Below are 17,926 nucleotides of genomic sequence, written 5' to 3' on the forward strand. Positions count from 1 at the left end.
ATCAAATTCAACTGGTGGGTTCATAAGACTCATCTTTTATGTCCTTTTCAATTAATTTACAGATGGATTTTTCCAGGCAACATCCATGCTACCTCCTCCTGCAGGTTCACAGAAGAGAGTTTGTGTTTTCTTCTCCCTGATGGAGTGACAGTTGCTACCCCCAAACCAATTACCTTTACAATTAGCAAGTAAAATTAATTTTCACACTTCATATGCTAACATGAGAATGACAGAAATGCTTAACATTTGTTAAATGTGTCACTAGAAAAGAAATAGACAAATGTGACACTACATTTTCAAGAGAGTTCAGTGTCTCTAAACTCTGTATTTGGAAAATTATGGAGCTCACAAAGAAAGCATTTGCTGGTTTGTTTTTGAAAGAAATCTTATCAGAGATGAAAGAGAAAACTCTTGTCCAACATCTGATTCTTTGTGTTTGCTTTCTTACAGTGAGGGAGGAAAAAACCTAAATTATATTTTTTGCCCAGAACACAGTAGGGATTGAAAAAAAACCACAACATTTTGCAGTTTTATAGAGACTGGAATCTTCCTAAGACTTTCTAATAGAAAACAAAGCCAAAATTTTGGTGGCCTTTTATATGAACTTGCCGATGTGGATTCCTCAGTACCAGTAAACAAAGCTGAGGTCATGTCTCTGTGTCCTCCAGACAGTACTAATAAATATTATCCTTTATTCTCCTTTCTTATTTCCTTAAAATAAGAAGGAATTTAGTATCTTTGAGGGCAAATGTATCAATACAAATTGGTTAACAGCTTTCAAAACATTTTGTGGTAGTAAACTGAAACCAGAAAGATGGAAGACTGAAAGTGACACTACCTAAATGACATATTTTTAGCAGACAAAGATCAAATTTATCCCTTGCTTCCTATGCAGCATTAGCAACTTTATGCCATTTCAAAGCATAAACATTAATATTATGGTTTGTTGAAAAGAACATTTATTACTGGGAGAAAAATTCAGCCATTCTTCTCTTTTCTTTTTAAGAGCTACAAAAAGCCACCTAATACTTGACATAATCTTGTCAGAAACTGCTGAAAATCTTTAAATGAATAGTGGGAAATGAAGCACAGTAACAAAGAGGCAAAATGAAAATAAGTAAATGAAATTAAATAAAATAAATTATAAAAATAACAAAATAAAGAAAAACAAAGACATTAAATAACATTTAAAAAATAAAAAAAAAAAAAAACAAAATAAAAATATATAAATAATAAAAAATAAACTGAATAAAAATAAAATAAATTTAAAAACTAAATAAAATAAATCACAAAACATAATATTTAAATAAATAGAAAATAAAAAAGAAAAAGAAAAAGATAATACATATAAATAAAAAATAAAAAGTAAAAAAATAAACTAAACTAAATAAATATAAAACAAAAATCTAATAAATGAAATAAAATTAAAAACTAAGAGCAAAATAAATAAAAAATTATAAAGTATGAAGCCAATAAAGTAGATTAAAAAACTTAAAAAGCAAAAATGTCAATAATAAATACATAATAAATGAATAATAAAAAAATAAATAAATAAAATTTTAAAAAAACTGAAAATATAATATATTAAATGTTAAATTTTTTTAAAAAAATTAAATTAATAAAATTAAGAAACTTCATTCCAGAAACAAAGCATTAATTCTTCAATTCTTAGCACAGTTCTGACATGAATTCTTATTTACAGTGGTGTAAGTGAACCAAGTAGAAAAAAGTATCTCCTTTCATATTTTAGAACTATTCCTAAAAGATGTTTAAGGTAAAAGAAATCAGGCTTCCAATCATCTTTGATCTCTTTGGCTCCCAGTGTTTGTAAAAGGAACTACAACATTTCTAGTGTCAGTGCAACATTTTAAAAATTCTTCCTTAATTTCTGTGTGAGGTGAAAATTCAACCCTGCTATTGCTGAGGGCTCCATCCAAGTAGAAAATCATGTCACGCTTACATTGTGTAACAGAAAATGAATATTCTGGTTTTACTCTGATGTTAATTGCTGCCTTTTCCCTAACTAGATAGCAAGTGACCTTTACATATCGTTACTGCTTAGTGGAAAGCTAGAATAATAATGTTATTTTAATTGATTTGTGAATTATTGAATAGGGTTATGAATTCTGAACCCTCTCTGACTGGGAGAATTGATTGCATATTCCGTTTACAATTTAGTATTTTCTATTTTTTTTTATCTCGTGCTCCTGTTTTATATACATTCCAAGGATGCCTAAAAACAAAATGTAACATTAGCATTTAGAGCAATTTATATTGTGAATGTGTGAAAATGCTCTCAAGTACAAAACCCCAAATTTTACGTTTGGGAACCATGGGAAAGTCACCTAACAGACTATTGCATGTCCCTGAAAAATCAGTGGATCATGCAACCATAGGCTTGGAAAACCTCTCAAGTGCTCTTTCTCTCCCTTCTGGTTAACCACAGTGACATGACACTTACCCAAATAATTTCTGCTATGTTTCTCTACACAATTCTTAGGGTGTTTTAACAGTAAACAACAGTCCATCTCTTCTCTATGTAAGTTCTTCTAGTGCTTCACAATCCTTACTGTCACTTACTTTTCCGGACTGAAATTTCAGCCTCCTTTCCTGCAATTTAATTCCTGTACTTTTTTAAGAACAGCAGAGTCCTTGATAGCTTTCCAAAGAGAAAGCAAGTTTTTAGCAATCACCTCTGCATCCACCTTGTGGTAGTTTCATCAGAAAACCCTTCCTTATCTTGTTTTTGAGAAAACAGTGTGAGAATCAATCAGAAGGTTTCCTATCGTCAGAATAAATTACAACACGTATTTTTTTGGCGTAGTAGCTGCTGGGGAAGCCTTACCTACTGAGGATAATAGAGCTGGGCCTTGCTATTCCTTGTCCTATTTCCTCTATGGTGAACCCTGTGCATTCTCTGTGCTTACTATCAGTCAAATTATCTTCTCCACTGATATCCTCCGTGGGTTATTACCACTTGATTAGAATGAAACCAACAGAGCCTTCCTCTAAGAGTTTGTCTGCCTTCTGTAACAAAATTAGCTGAGTGTTGATGTGCTCCATTCCCTGCAGAGACCGAGGTGTCAAAAACCCCTGTTAGCAGCAAGTCCTGGACTGTGCTTTACTTTTCAGCTGCTTTTAAAAATACCTTTCACCTGATCTTGTTTGGATGGTTTAAATTAAATGCCCTCCACAATATTGCTGAGAGGATTTCTGCAGTTCCTTAGCACCCAGTTTTTCACCAGGGCCACCTTGCACTAGGAAGATCATCTCTAAGTATCTTCATATCATTGCTTGACACACACAGGTGCACACTCTCCTTCTTTCTTCTCATTCCCCCAGTAAGCTCTACCCACAGGTGTGAATTATGCCAGTGACTTCAATCATTCCTATAAGTCTCAGTTTAATTAATTTAAATTAATTAATTCAAATACTTTTGGCATTGTATAAAGAATTGCAGGCACTTGATTTTTTGCTCATATAATTACCGACAACCCATTTCCCCTCTGCATTTTCTCTGTATTTGTGCCACTCCTATCCATTTAAAATAACCTAACTTCACTTAAGGCTATGGTAAAGTTTCTTCATAAGAATGTATCTGTTGCTGATCTCAAAATGTGATGGAACTGAAAGTCTCCTGTGACAAAGCTGCAAAAGCAGGACCTTGGCTCACTTACATGATGCAGTCTGCTTACCCTGTCGCCCCTTGATGCTCATCATCTCCCTGCAGTTCCATTTGAAAGTTCAGGTTATTAAATGCTTTTGGATAATTATGTGAGTCCATGCTGCCATTTCCTTAGATCTTTCCAGCAAAATTTTAGCATTCAATGGAAGTGGCACATCTGTTTTTGAAAACAATTAAATTATTAGACACAGAGTAATTCTGTTAGCCCTACAGATGACTTGAGAATTTTGACATATAATCCATAAACCTGGAATGTGAGAAATGGAAATTGGATTTGGAAGATTAACAAAGCCTGCCATTGAAAGATTGATTTTTGCATAAGAGTTTGCCTTAATCAGAGTTCCTAAGGGGCCCAAGTAATAGCTAGTTAATATTGGTCAGAAAGAAATAATAAGTAAAAAAAATATTGGGGAACAGAGTTCACAGCTTCCCTTCCAAGGGCACTAAAAATTTTCTTATTTCACAGGTTTCATTAAAATAAAAAGCAACTGTTTCCTTGTAACTATGTTGCAGGGTACTGTCCATTTTTTAAGTTTCTTTTAGCCAGAGTTCAAAATAAGAGCTGAAAACACAGATTTGTAGGAGAAAAAACATTTCTACTGTACTAAAGTCTTAGTATACTAAAGTAAAACAAGACATAAGATTTCTGTGGCAGGGAGCATGGGACATCAGCACTTGCCCAGCATATCTTCATATTTTGCAATATTACTGCCTTTTTACAGGGATTCTTCCCAGTTTTAGAACAGGACCAGCCTGTAGATGATTTTGATTACGGCCTCTTGCTCAAATTTGATGATCATCCAAATCATAGACATTTTAGAACTATTTGTGGTGTTAATTCAGAAAACTTAATGAGTCTCTAATGAAACATTTCAAACTGCAGTATGTTTCTGTTACCATACCTTCCTCTGTGTCAAATCATAATCTGTTTCTTTAACAAATGGCAACTGCAGGCATGATCTGGAAATGTCCTGGCTGCTGGAACCTGACTGCCCACGCTCCTGAAGGCTGAGAATGCCCTTGTGAGTTTGGGTTGTTGTAATTAGCATGTACTACATGCAATTTCTCAGAGCAGTCTGGCAGCTCGGGGTTTTTGGGGTTCTTAACAGGCAATTTATATGGAGATTCAATTTTGGGACTAATATTTTCTGGACATAGAGGCCTTCAGTGTCCAACTGAACCAGTTTAATTAGCAGTAGAGATGCAGCTGAAAGAGGACCAAATTACTCAATGATTTAGAGCAGAATCATTTCGTTATTTGATTTACAACATGGAAGAATTGCTCTAGTCAATGTACAGGTTCTGAGGTTTTTTCTTTCATTTTTTTGAAAGAGAATTTTTTTTCAGGGTTTTGTCACTCATAATAGCTATTTGAAGAAGGAATGCCCTCATCAGTCAAATCTCCATTAAAAAGTATAGATTATTTTGTTCTTTTTGTGCTAGACTGATGAATATGAAGGATCTTTCCTCAAGTCAAAAAAATATTTTAACAGATTGTTAATCATCTTCAAGAAAGGATGTGGGAAACAACAGAAAAGACTATGATGTAAGTGTGATATTTTAAGCAGATAAACTGTTTTAAAATAATCTTCCCTTTATTTTTTCTTAATCTAAGACAAACAGTATGGGAGTTTTATCCACCAACTCTATAAATAAGGTCCCTGAATTTCTTCTAAAAGCAATCAAATTGCCTTTATTTAGCTGCCTTCTGTGTCAACAAATGCTGAATTATGCATGGAGGCTATGATATTGTGATACTCACTTTTAGTGACCTTATAAAAGCCAGAGAGAAATCAATACAGATTGCAGTACTAAAAATGCTGGAAAGCTTGGTGATCTGAGTAAGCAGCCAAAGTCATGTTAAAAAAAGTCAGTGTCAAATTTCATTTTTAAGATTAAGTGAGCTGATGCTTTAAAAACTTGGTTGCTTCTTGGTGGGCTTTTTTGTTGGTTTTTTAGGGGTTGGGGGGGTGTTTTGGTTTGTTTTTTGTTTATTTGTTTTTTGTTTTTTTTTTAAGAAAGATTGATCTGCATTAAAAAAATTTAATAAAGACATCGTTGAAAAAACTTTTTTACTCTTAGTCTCTGTCATCACTGCAACCTTAAAATTATCACTTTATCTTTGCCATTGACCTTAACCGATTTCCATGTTTGCCTTTGTTTCGTTCCAGCACTAAGGAAAAACTCCAGATACTGCAGGAAGTGTTTCCCTACCAGAGACAAAGCACCTCTTGGGAGTCAAACTTTTCACAACAGTCAAATGAAAATGCATTCTGAAGAGTTTTGTTCCATTAGTTTCTTTTCTCTCCTTTCAAATCCATTTTTTTATTTGTCCTCCAGATCTGCTACACCAACGGGTTCCACAATTGAATCAGTCTCTGCGGTGAAAAGTTAATCTTTGTTTGCTTAATCTGGTTACCTTTTGATTGCTGTGGTTCCTAGTTATTGTGTTGTAAGATAGTGAATACACATTCTGTGTACATTTTTCCTATTACAGTTCATGCATTCCTACAATATACTCTAAAATTCTTTTCTATTTTGTACTCAGCATTTGGTCTATGTAAGCCATTCAATTTTTTTGATCTGCCTTTTTGCCCTTCTCTGTACTTTTACTCATGCTGTTAAATCCTTTGGGATGAGATGGCCAGAAGTGTCTTCAATATTCAAGACATAACACAGCCTTAGACAATGGCACAGTGATGTTCTGTGCTTTGTTATCTAATCCTTCAATAATAACTTACAATATTTAATCTGACAACTCGTTAGCTTTTGAGATCTGAACGGAGGTTTATAATGAATTATAGACAAAAAATCAAATATATCTAAAAAAAGCTTTGTCCATATTATAATGCAATAATACTCATAGATCAGAGCTAAAATTTCACAACCACCTGCTCAGAATAGCTAATCTATCTCAACAGAGCTTAATATCCATGGAATAATTTTCAAAACTCCAGCATTGAAATAAAATCTCAATTGATCCAGAGAAGAAAGAGGTGATTTAGAGATAGAGCTGGAAAGAAGGAAAAAATAAAATAAAACAGATGATGTTAGTTGTAAATTAAAGGAAAAAATATCTGATTTACCAAAGAAAGTGGAACATAGATGTTGTTATGGTAAATTATCAATTAAAATGCAAAAGATGAGTCTGACTTCAAGATATGAGGTGAGATGATTATGATGCTTGGCCATTTGAAACCTTTGTGATTTATTTAACAAAATTTCTAGCTTCCAGAGCACAGATGAACTCAAATTGCTATCCTTAGACTTCTTTCCCTCCAAATGCTTCTCTTGCTAGTTGGCTTAAAAATAGATGTTGCTATTCTATCTTTTTTTAAATGCACCCTGCACAGTGGTAACTGCACCCAGAGAGAAGTGAAAATATGTGAGACATTCCCCTGAAGCCTGTGGTGCAAACAATGGTGACTCAGGCTGTTCCCCTGTAGCTCACAGAGGTCCACCAGCAAATTCTGTGAAACTTAGTAGCATTCATAAAAGGCCTAAAATATTAAGCATAATTTAAAACTATCCCCTTTTTCTTATTGAATTTTTCTCTCATTTTCTGGCATTTTCTGGTTTTTAGGAAAAAAAAAGTGGGGAGTAGTTCAGCATTTAGGAAGTTTACATCTATCCAACTTTGATTTATGAATCAATCAGGCTTTTCTTCCTTTTTTTTTTTCCCTCCCAGAAAACAATAATCATGCAATGAGTCAGAGACCTCATTCCTTCACTCACTTTTTATGATAGTAACTGCTTTGACTTTGGCAAATCAAAACTGTCATAAGAGCATGATTGGTAGTTGTTATGTAAGCAAAAGCTTTGTGAGAACAGTTCTGATAATTCTTCCAAGTAATGGTGATATAAAGTGAGATAAAAATAAATATGCCATCGGTAGCTCAGTTGACTACTAGAAGAATGATGCAAAAGTCCCAATTAATGGCATACAAATAGTTTATTTCAAGAAAAATTCCTGCAGAAGTCTTCAAAACTTGATACCAGGTTATTTATGAGGATTACTAAACAAAGCAAATCTTTATGCACTTTAAATGACATAAAAAGCTTTGCATAAACAAATAAAATTTATTATTTTCTTGGGAAACCTGAGATAGTTTATTTTATATTTTCTGCCAAAATACATTTTTTTCTAGCCAAATTGAGACCTAACTGAAAAAAAAAATGGGTGTGGACTTTTTAACTTGTAAAGAGAATATCAAACAGTGATTTATCCTATGAAGGACCTGATCTTCATTCAACTATTAAAGAAAATGAAAATGATGAAGAGGGTTTGGCATACAGCTACCAGGGTCTGAGTGTAACATTTTGAAAAGACAGATGAAGTAAACTAAGAAGTGCTTGGGTATCTTGTATTTCCCACTGTAATTATTGCTCTATTAAGGGTTTGTCTCATGAGCAATCACTGACTGCTCAGATCTTCTAATGAATATTTAAAATATATGGCAAAATAGATGCTTTGGTTATCACCAGATCTCTTTGAAGCTATAGGCAAGATAATTTGTCTGTCAGAATAGAAAATAATGGAGAAGATTGTTTTCTCCTTGCACATCATGAAAGCATTGATCAAAAAAAATGCTTTCATGAACAAGAATAACACTTACCTTGACATTTGCTAGCATATTAAAGATTACATGAATAAATAGTGGGAAATAAACATACCTTTAAGCACTCCAATTGAACTGAAGCATGACATTTTAATTTCTTTAAGCCTTGGATCTTCTAGTCATTTGCATCAATGACACATCAGAGCCTCTAGGACTCTGTTCTTGGGTTTGACTTTTCATTGGTATTTTGTTTCTATGAACTACACTTTACAGTGTTTTTTAGAAGTCAGTCAATTTGCAAAATTGATCCCATCAAGATTCTTACTTCTCATGCCAAACACAACATGTTATAGCAGTGCTGCAGAGTGCACCAATTCCTGCAGGAAAGAGGTTGGGAAAGCTGATTGATAGAGTCAGAAAGCCTAAAGATTGGGTGCATTCAAAATTCCTGTAGATTAATTTATTTATATAGTGTACTGTATTCCTACATGTTTTTTCAAGCATAGATCCCAGATCAGAGCCAGTCTTGCAGAGTCTGGGAACAGAGAAACACTCTTTTCCTTTCCTTACTTCCAAGTGTCTGGCTCTCCACCCAACATGACTCTTTGGGCCACTACACTTTCCTTTACCCTTTATTTGTCTCATTTTAGATTCCTTGTCCTTTCCTGGCAGAAAACACAGTTACATCTTAGAATGGCTGCATATGATGGTTTCTTTGGGCTGATGAAAGAGTGAGGCAATAGATAGGTTCCACATATTTATCTTAACATTGCACAGAGCCATCAGCCTTTGGCAATAGGAGCAACAGTCTGGCCAGTCATTTAGCAGGCATGCACTGCATCAGAAGTCATACACTGCTCCAGGCAATTGAGGAAGACATCGACCACAAGAGTCCATCTCCAAATCTCTGATCAAATGCCCTCATTGCAAATCTTGTAGAAATTACATACGTCCTAACATATGACATCATCTTCAATACCTGATAAAAAGACATAATGGAAGCTTATTTTTTAACTACTGAGAGATCTGATCAGAATATTTGTAGTCTGTGGGTTTTATGGAAAATATGTCCCAATTTTCACTACATTTCTGATAGCTCAAAATTAATTTGTTACTTTGGAGGGCTTTTTTTCTGAACAGCTTTTATAATTACATTTCAGGTTCAGCATCATTCCTCCTCCTCCAAATCAGACAGGCCTCAAATTCAAATTGTTTTTAGGTGGTTTTCCCCATTCTACTTGGACCTTTTACATCTTCTCTCATTGTTCAGCCCCTAATTCTAGAAATATGAGGTTCCTCCCAGGGATTTACAGAGTGTGCATTAATGATGCTCAGCAGACATGATGAAGTTTCATGCAACTTGCACTGGGAAACTGGCTTGAATATTGGGGAACTTGAATGCTGATTTTTTTTTTTTTTGGTCAGCTGCAAGGGGTTTTTTTTGAAAGACCTGTTTCATGCTGTCCCAGTTATAAAATGCTTCAAGACAAACATCACCTTAAACTGCACATTTTTGTATTAAAACATAGGATTTTTCAGTTCTTTACGGATTGTGATCTTTCTTCAGAGCAAATAATGCCATTCTTTCACTCTTTGTTCTCAAATTTGTTTTCAAGGCTACATCCAAAGTGCTTGGCTTGTTTATCCTGTTCTTAAGGCTCCTTTTTTTCTTCTCAGGAGATCAGAACCACTCAACTGAAATTCCTTTAGTGGTGGAAACTAGGCAGAATTTGTTGCTTTAAAACAAACAAACAAACACCAAAACAAAAAACCCCAACAAACAGAAAAGCAATCAACTCTTACAAAAAGAAGCTGTATTCCTCAAGGCACTTATTAAATTTAATTAGTTTACCCTTTTACTCAATATTAAAGATGGCAAAAAATTTCCTCCCTCTCCAATAATTTTCTTAGGGCCACAGAAGAAAATCTTCTTAATATTACCTAAAATATTTTTCAGAAGCTTATGTCCTCGCTTATGAATGCTACTAAAGACCATATTCAAAATTACAAAAATTACAAGTCTACTCATCTCCAGTTGCATCTGCCATAGCATCCTCCAGCCCATATTTGTACTGATCTATCATCAAATTCTAGAGGCAATGTTAAAGCAAATTGATCAAGTCCTCTAAAATTGCATTGAAATTCAGATCCTCTTCTGGTGAGTATTACCAGACACAAAACAACACTTGATAGAACACATTTCAGCACCTCAAGGTATTTTCAGTAGAAAAAGTCACATTCATTTGCAGTCTCAGAATGAGGAAAACATCAAACTATACTTCTTTTATTAAAGTTTGAAAAGGAATGTTCTTTTGACCTCTGAGAGTAAAGCCAAGTGGCTAAGTAATCCTTCACTGAGAAGGCTAAGTTCCCTGTCTTCTGCTCCATCCTCTCCCCTATTATCTTACTTTGCCCCCAAAAATTACTTTTACCCTCATAAGCAATCTGCTATGGACGTAAAAAAATCAACTTTCACGCATGCAAATGTGTGTCATTATCCTTAGTGCAGCACCAGTCAGGGATTTGCTGTATAAGCCATTGCAGAGTGCCTAGCATTCTGCTAAAATTTATTGTATGTTCTCCTCAGAACTATTTAGGAGCTGCAAATTATAGCTATGCACACACACACACATATATATATATATATATGCACACATACTTTTACAGCTGGAAAGAGAACCTGCTCTCACCCTTTTTGCCTAAAATATGTTGGGCTTTTTTTCTCTTCCCTCTCCTTTCAAAAGCAACATTTTGCAGAGACTCAGACTGAAATGTGAACTTTTTTTCCAGCTAGCAGTCTTCTGGCAGCTCTTGTAACTTTCTCAAGGACAAAGTTAAGGGCATAAGTAATTAGGCACACACTGATAACGCACATACAAATCAAGATGCCCTACTGAGCAGCCTCTCTCTCCATTACTGTTTTTATCTTTGTTGAATTTAATTTGGTTAGCATTTTATTTTGTTGGTTTTAAATCATCTTCAGGAGCACACAACTCCTTTAAGATCCTCAGGTAATCCAAACTGTAGCAATTAGTAGCTTTCAGGTACCCATGAGTCGGCTGGGATTGATACAGAGCTGGATTAGGGCTGCTAGCAAATAGGCAGTGAAACATGGAACTCACCAGCTTTACAAAGAAATCACAACAAGGTCATGATCCATGAGGACAGCTCCAAATCTACTGACATTCTCACTATCTCTACTACTCATCACAATGTTGTCCCAGTGTTGTACTGAGTACAACTGTTGAAATTTATGCCACTATGCTCTTTGCCAGGCTTTCCTTCAGTATTTTATTTGAGCTACCCAAGGCAGGATTCCTCTCCTGCCTGCTCTGCTTGCAGTACAGTGCCCAGCACAGCATGGTCCCAACAGTCTGGACAACGCAAATGCTGCCACAGTACTGGAAGAGAAGAAATAACAGCAGAAAACAGTCAAGAGAAAATCCTGGAGCTCCTGCTGGAAAACACCATCTAAAAACACTGGAAGGGAGGGAGTCAAGCTACAAACAGCATGGTTTGGAGCTGGCAAACAAAACGTACACAAGCCTATCTACCACTGAAAGGAAGAAGAGTAAGTAGAGAGAAGAGTAGGAAAATGTGGCCAAAACAAGCAATATCTCTCTAATACAGGTTCACCTCAAACCTGAAAGCACTGGTTGAATACATTCAAACTTAAATATTGATGATTCCTAAAGCATGTCCTCAATAGATTCACATTCACTAATCAGAGCTTTATTGCAACAGATTTAGCTCATCATTCCTACCTTCAACCAGATTTGCTTGTTCGTCACAGCCCTCTCAAATGTATCTGGCTATTTGTATAGCTGGAGCTCAAAATTAATTTTCAAAAGACTAAATATTTTAAAAATAAAGAACAATAGAATATGTTAGAAAACCAGTACTTATACACAAAAGGTAAAACAATTTTCTGAAAAGCAATCTCAGCTCTTACATCAGATTTCAGACCTGCCTCCATGAAAAATGCCAGACTGTGAGGTTAATACAAAGATGTTGATTTGTTGTCTTTGATACTCCCCAGTAGTAAACAATCCCTGTCTTAACATCTCTTTTAAAGAAGGGTCAACATCTATCCTTGTCCCAAGTCTTTGATGACTGTAGCATTTAATTAGATTTTTAAAGCTTAGGTACCTTAGCAAAACAATTTACCACACACATAGATCAGAAGATAAAATCCTACCCTAACAGTCTCCAATTTAATCCTTTAGAGGGCATTTCTAGAGGTTGGCAGCTCTGATCTTGGAGCGTTGGTTCCCTGAACAATGACTGCTTCATAAAGGATTCTTTCTTTTAAAGAGTATTGTGGGGTCATTTGTAGACAGACTTGTGTTTCAAGTAAGAATATCTTTGTTCTTCTTTGACTCAGTTAATATATCAAGTCCTTGTCAGTAATGCCAATGTGCTCTATCCACTCTTCTGCCGCCTACACAGGATTTCAAGAGTTCACTACAGATCCTACTCTCTCATTTGTGCTTAAACAGCTTGAAAGGGAAACAGACCTCATAAGATCATTCCTACAGACAAAAATGTTACTTATTTTCTACTGCTAGATTCTGGGAAGCAATCACCAGCTGTTAATTACTATGGCAGTCCTCTTCCCTTTTCAGGGACACAGCAAAGCAAATCTGGATTCCATCCATCCCATACCCAGTCCAGGGGTGCTTCCTCTTGCCTTAAAACTGCACCATCCTGTCATGTACCAACGTGTAAAGGAAGCAGGCCCACAGTACTCATGTCATTTTCTTACAAGAAAAACAAAGAAAAAAAATTTCAAGCAAACACTGAAAAGCTGCAATCTTCCATGATGAATTCCGAGTCTGACTGAAAGAGTCTGAGATAAGAAGCAGTAAGCTCATACTGCAGCATGGAGGAATCAACACAGTCAAAAATACAAACTTCCTGAATTACAGTAGCACAGCACTGGAATAAATTCCCAGGGAAAGGTGTAGGCAGCCCTGCCACTGGAAGCCTTTACAAAGACAGACACAAGTGGAGTTGATTCTGCACTGAAACAAGGGAATAGATGTCCCTGTAGTCCTGTTCTCTGTGATTTGGTGGGAAAGGGCTAGAAGACAATACTAATCAAAATGATCAGCAGTCTTCTGTGAGAGAAAAACATTTTAGCAGACCTTCACCTGGCATTAAAGTGTAACACAAGTGCCTGGTCTCTTTAACAGCCTTGGTCATGATTTGGTATTAAGGAAATATGATGGAATGTTCTTGGTTAAAAAAGCATAACTATTTCCTACACACTGTGTTTAAGAGCATTTTCAGAAACTGCAAGTTTTCTTTCCCCACAGGGAAGGCATGCTGTGATTTATGAACTGTAATAGTGAGTTTAATTGGGAAGGAGATATCATTGTTGACAACTTTGTCTTCACCTAGTAACTAATGGAATAAATCTGCAGGGAGCATTTATTCAGTTCCCATCAGGGTTTTGGACAGTGGCTTTTGGAGGCCACATAATTTCTAATGTCTTTGCAATACAGCTTGCATGCTGAGGCCATTGCCACTGCATCCATGAACAGCTGTCCCCAGAGCCCCAGCCTCACCAGCAGGGCTGCTCGACTGGATAACAGAGGGTGAAAGGAATGGACCACAGTGCAGATATCCATCTACATCATGCAATGATGTGTCACACAGACACCTCCAACCCTATGAACCTTGAGTCCACTACAAGGTCCAGATCAATCAGCAGATTAATCAGATGGGTCTAGGGTGATTTTGCCCAGGGATAAATAGCTTGAGGCAAGCACTACATGAAGAGGACATGCCAGAAACTGAATATGAACAGCACCAGAGACAATTAGCTTGGCTGTCTGTCAACCATATGCCTTTACTGATTCTAGCTGGGGAGGGATGCTCTTAAATGGGTCCAGCTGGTTTGGCATTTGTTGTTTATTTAGTGACAAAACATTAATTTAGAAGGCAGACATTTAAGCTTTCTCTTGAGCATATTTTCATTGCCCTTATAATTCTTGCTGGTGTACTTCCCCTCTACTATGACCAACTTCAGTCATTCAGGACTGAGTTCAGAGCCAAGGGACCCACATCAGATACATCTGTGTTATAAGAATGGGGCTCAAATGAGTGGTGTATCATTTTCCCTGTCCAGAGGGACATAATCTCACCACGTGTCGAGAGTCAATCAGGTTGTGTAAGGTGATACAGAGGACATCCTAAATCAGAATTCACTGTTCATAGGCTAGACCCTGCAGATTCTTAAGTAAACAGAGTATTCATTGAACTAATGGACCACTCAAGCATGTAAACTCACATAATTGTTTGCACGACATCAGTCACAGGCATCTCAGAACAAACTCTGCACTGCTTGTATTGACAAGTGCCTCATACATAGCACAGACTGAATGTCACTGTCATTCTGGGCAATACATTCCTGCCAGTATGAGGACAGAGATCACTCTCATGAGCTGGAGTCCCAATTCAGACTGGGGATATTTGGTTTCCGTCAGATGATTCAAGATGCTTCAGATGCCTTGTAAAAGGAGGCTTTTACAGGACAAGTGAACTTTTACAGAAGAAGAGAAGAAGAACTTTTAAGTGGAGAAAAGAAGACACAGTTTATAGAAAGGGTTGTAGAGAAGTTCTACACTCTATGGAGTACTCCTATAGCTGCTCCAATTCCCACCCCACTGAAGATAGGAATGCCAACCTTTCTTCATATTGGAGTGACCAGACAAAGAATTTTCTTTCTTAGCAGAAGAGAGCAGAATGATTCTGTTTTATCTTATTGCATTCTGATTCCTAAAACTATCTTATTGCTCTCTAAACATTACTCAGGTACCTACTTCTGGATATTACAAAGAGCTCCCTTTCATTATGCAATTTTTACCCTAAGACTAGGGCCATTTTTGGTCATTCACATTTAGTTAAGGTACAAATCTTTCCTCTTCAGAAGAACAAAAATTTTTCCTTCTGATGAGGGAAAGCCTAAAAGTCAGTTTTCACTGTTATTGCCTTTTGTACTATCCTGTCAACCCTCTGAAAAATGGAAAGATTCCCTTCCATACAATTCAAGGCTCAAGGCTGATATTCTTTGCTCTCTATTAACATCCTAATGTATGTGAAATGGCAACCCAAATTCACTGATTACTCATTTTGGCCTTGAGTTTAATGATCTACTGATATTTTTTTTTTTTTTCAGCAGAGACTGCCTACTTTTTTAAGACATGAGAGTACAGCACAGAAGTAAAGGCACTTCATTATCTTTTGATATTCCCCTTCAGTTTCTCAAGGTTGTTTCACTGTACAGTTATAAAAAGACAACAAAAGAAAGCCTCCTTACACTGTTCAGGAAAACTAGGAGTAATTTCTGTGTGATCACAAAAGCCAGGTATGGATCTCACCAATAGTTGTTTACTAGATTGAAGTAGTTTTGAACATTTTTCAATTTACAGGTTCTGTGCAGACTATTACATTGCTAATTTAACTTCAATAGCAACAGGTTTAACTTGGTTTGTTACATATAGAAACACCTAAAACAAGCTATTGGGTCCCAGGTAGAAAACAGTGCCAAGTATTCATATTTCTTAGCACTCTTCATACATCACATGTCCCTCTTCACTATTTAGCAAAGCACCTCTCACTCCCAGGGAATTTCAGAGAAAAATAGGAGAATATAGGCATGTAGGTTAGCTACATGGAAAATGGTGTAGTGCAACCTTTTTCTCCCTTAGAAGCGATAAATAACTATAGGAAAAACCTCTAATAAAGTGCAGAGAGACCATAGGCATTCTATTGCACTTCCACATCCAAGCAAGAAATCAAAGGATTTCCTGGTAAAATTACATCCGTGAATTGTTCAGCAGAATTATCAGAAGTTTCTTCTCCTTTCCACATACTTTTGCAACAAGTTGCAGCTAGAAAATGTACATCTATTGAAAGGTAAGCAGGCAGGGGTATTAGCATTTCTTGCTTTTATACCAATAATGGGAAAGACCATCAGTGAGGATTCAGATCCTACAGCATCCCTTCTAAGAGATTTACCAGCTTGCACACCTAATTATATACAGACACTAATGTTACAAATGGGACAATAATCACTTTTTTGATTAGCATCTCCCCTGGATTCTCAGATAATCTTTCTAGACAGAGGGCTGTCATCTTTCCCAGTTAGCTTTTCCTCTACCCCATTACCCTCTTCTCCCCCTGTCCTTAATCTTTATTTCAAAAACCTTAACTCCTAAGAAAGTTGACAGAAGCCCGTGGCAATATTTCTTTCTCCAGCTTCACAATAGATAATCTCTTGCAATATCATTTTAATAACAGAAGGACAATAAAACATCATCTGAGAAAAAGCACAAAGAGAAGGGGAGAAAGATGAACAAACATGAATGATAAAAAAGCAGAGTGGGAATACGTCCTCAAGTGGTTCTTAGGGCATTTTCTCCTTTTTTTTTTTTTTTTTTTTTTTTTTTTTTTGCGTCCATCAACCCGGTAGGTCAAGTGCCATACGGAATTCTCTCTTAGGTACTGAAGTTCTAGGTTCAGTAATGAGCTTGTATTTCAACAGCAACACCCAAGATGTCTCTAACTCAGTGTGATATAGGGAAAATGAGCATCTCTCATTTTATTTCACTGAGACAGTCTGTCTGGTGTAAAGCAAAGCACACCTGAACTTTAGAGGTAGCATATCCAGTGCTAAGCTCTTCAATGAAAATTACTTATACTTTGATCTTCTTGATTTGACTTCATTTATTTGTTATTGCTCTTATTTACAAGGTGGACTGACATCCTAATTACCCCACAATACCTCAGAAGGCAATCAGTTAATTCCTCTTAATTGCTCCCTAATTCTTAAATGATTACTTAAGTTTTTATAGCTGTTACCCCAGTTTAGAGTGCAATGTTGAGTGCCTCCATTTAATCAATATTTAGTCTAGATTTTTAGGGGCAAATATTAAGTGCCATTCAAAGGCCAACTTGACTTTGAAAGATCACTCTGAGTCAGAGATCTCAGTGGACTGACTCCAAAGAGCAAAGGAAACATGTGATTACAATCTAAAGAATATTTTAACATTTAAGATAAGTATTCACATCATCTCACTGACATTAAGACCAAATAGCTATAACTGTGCATACAGATTCCAAATTAATCAATACGCCCTCATTAAATTGGGATCCGTGCAGCTCCTGCATCTCCCCTGATGGTGACAGACACCTGCCATTCCCACCCACCCTGCACTGCTGCCACTGTGGTCAGAATGAGCCCTACCCAGGTCAGAACTCTCCCTGTAAATGTGTTTTGTCCCTGCCTGTCTGCCCGACACCCCAAGGTCCTCAGCATGTTTCTCACCTGCATTACACACAACCATCATGCCTTTTTTCTGTTTCCTTGTCCCTGCATGATTCTGTTTGTCTCATCTCCTGCAGCATCTAAACAGCAACTTCTGCCATCCCTATTCATCCCTTTTCCACACTCAACAGGAATGACTCAGGCTTACCCAACAGTAACACACCTCAACCTTTACTCACGTTATTTCCTCACATTTACAAACTTGTCTGATGCACAGCTCATGTTTACATCTGGTGCAAAGTGTTTACTTGCCTTGTATACACAATCCTAAAACAGAGAAGCTGAACAACATGCAGACAGTTGTCTTAAGACAGTAGGACCAGATATAGCAGTTTACTCCCCAAGGAC

The 17,926-nt window shown here is 36.4% G+C and overlaps 1 long non-coding RNA gene across 1 annotated transcript in view; it reads right to left on the bottom strand.

Annotated features, from left to right (window-relative positions):
• LOC137476967 (uncharacterized) overlaps positions 1-17,926 on the bottom strand; it is a 36,042-nt gene extending 18,116 nt beyond the window's left edge. Inside the window, exon 1 of the long non-coding RNA XR_011000754.1 lies at positions 17,827-17,926. This is a non-coding gene — a long non-coding RNA (uncharacterized lncRNA). The remainder of the gene's footprint in view (positions 1-17,826) is intronic.

This window comes from Anomalospiza imberbis, chromosome 7 (assembly GCF_031753505.1).
Source record: "Anomalospiza imberbis isolate Cuckoo-Finch-1a 21T00152 chromosome 7, ASM3175350v1, whole genome shotgun sequence".
NCBI lineage: Eukaryota > Metazoa > Chordata > Aves > Passeriformes > Viduidae > Anomalospiza > Anomalospiza imberbis.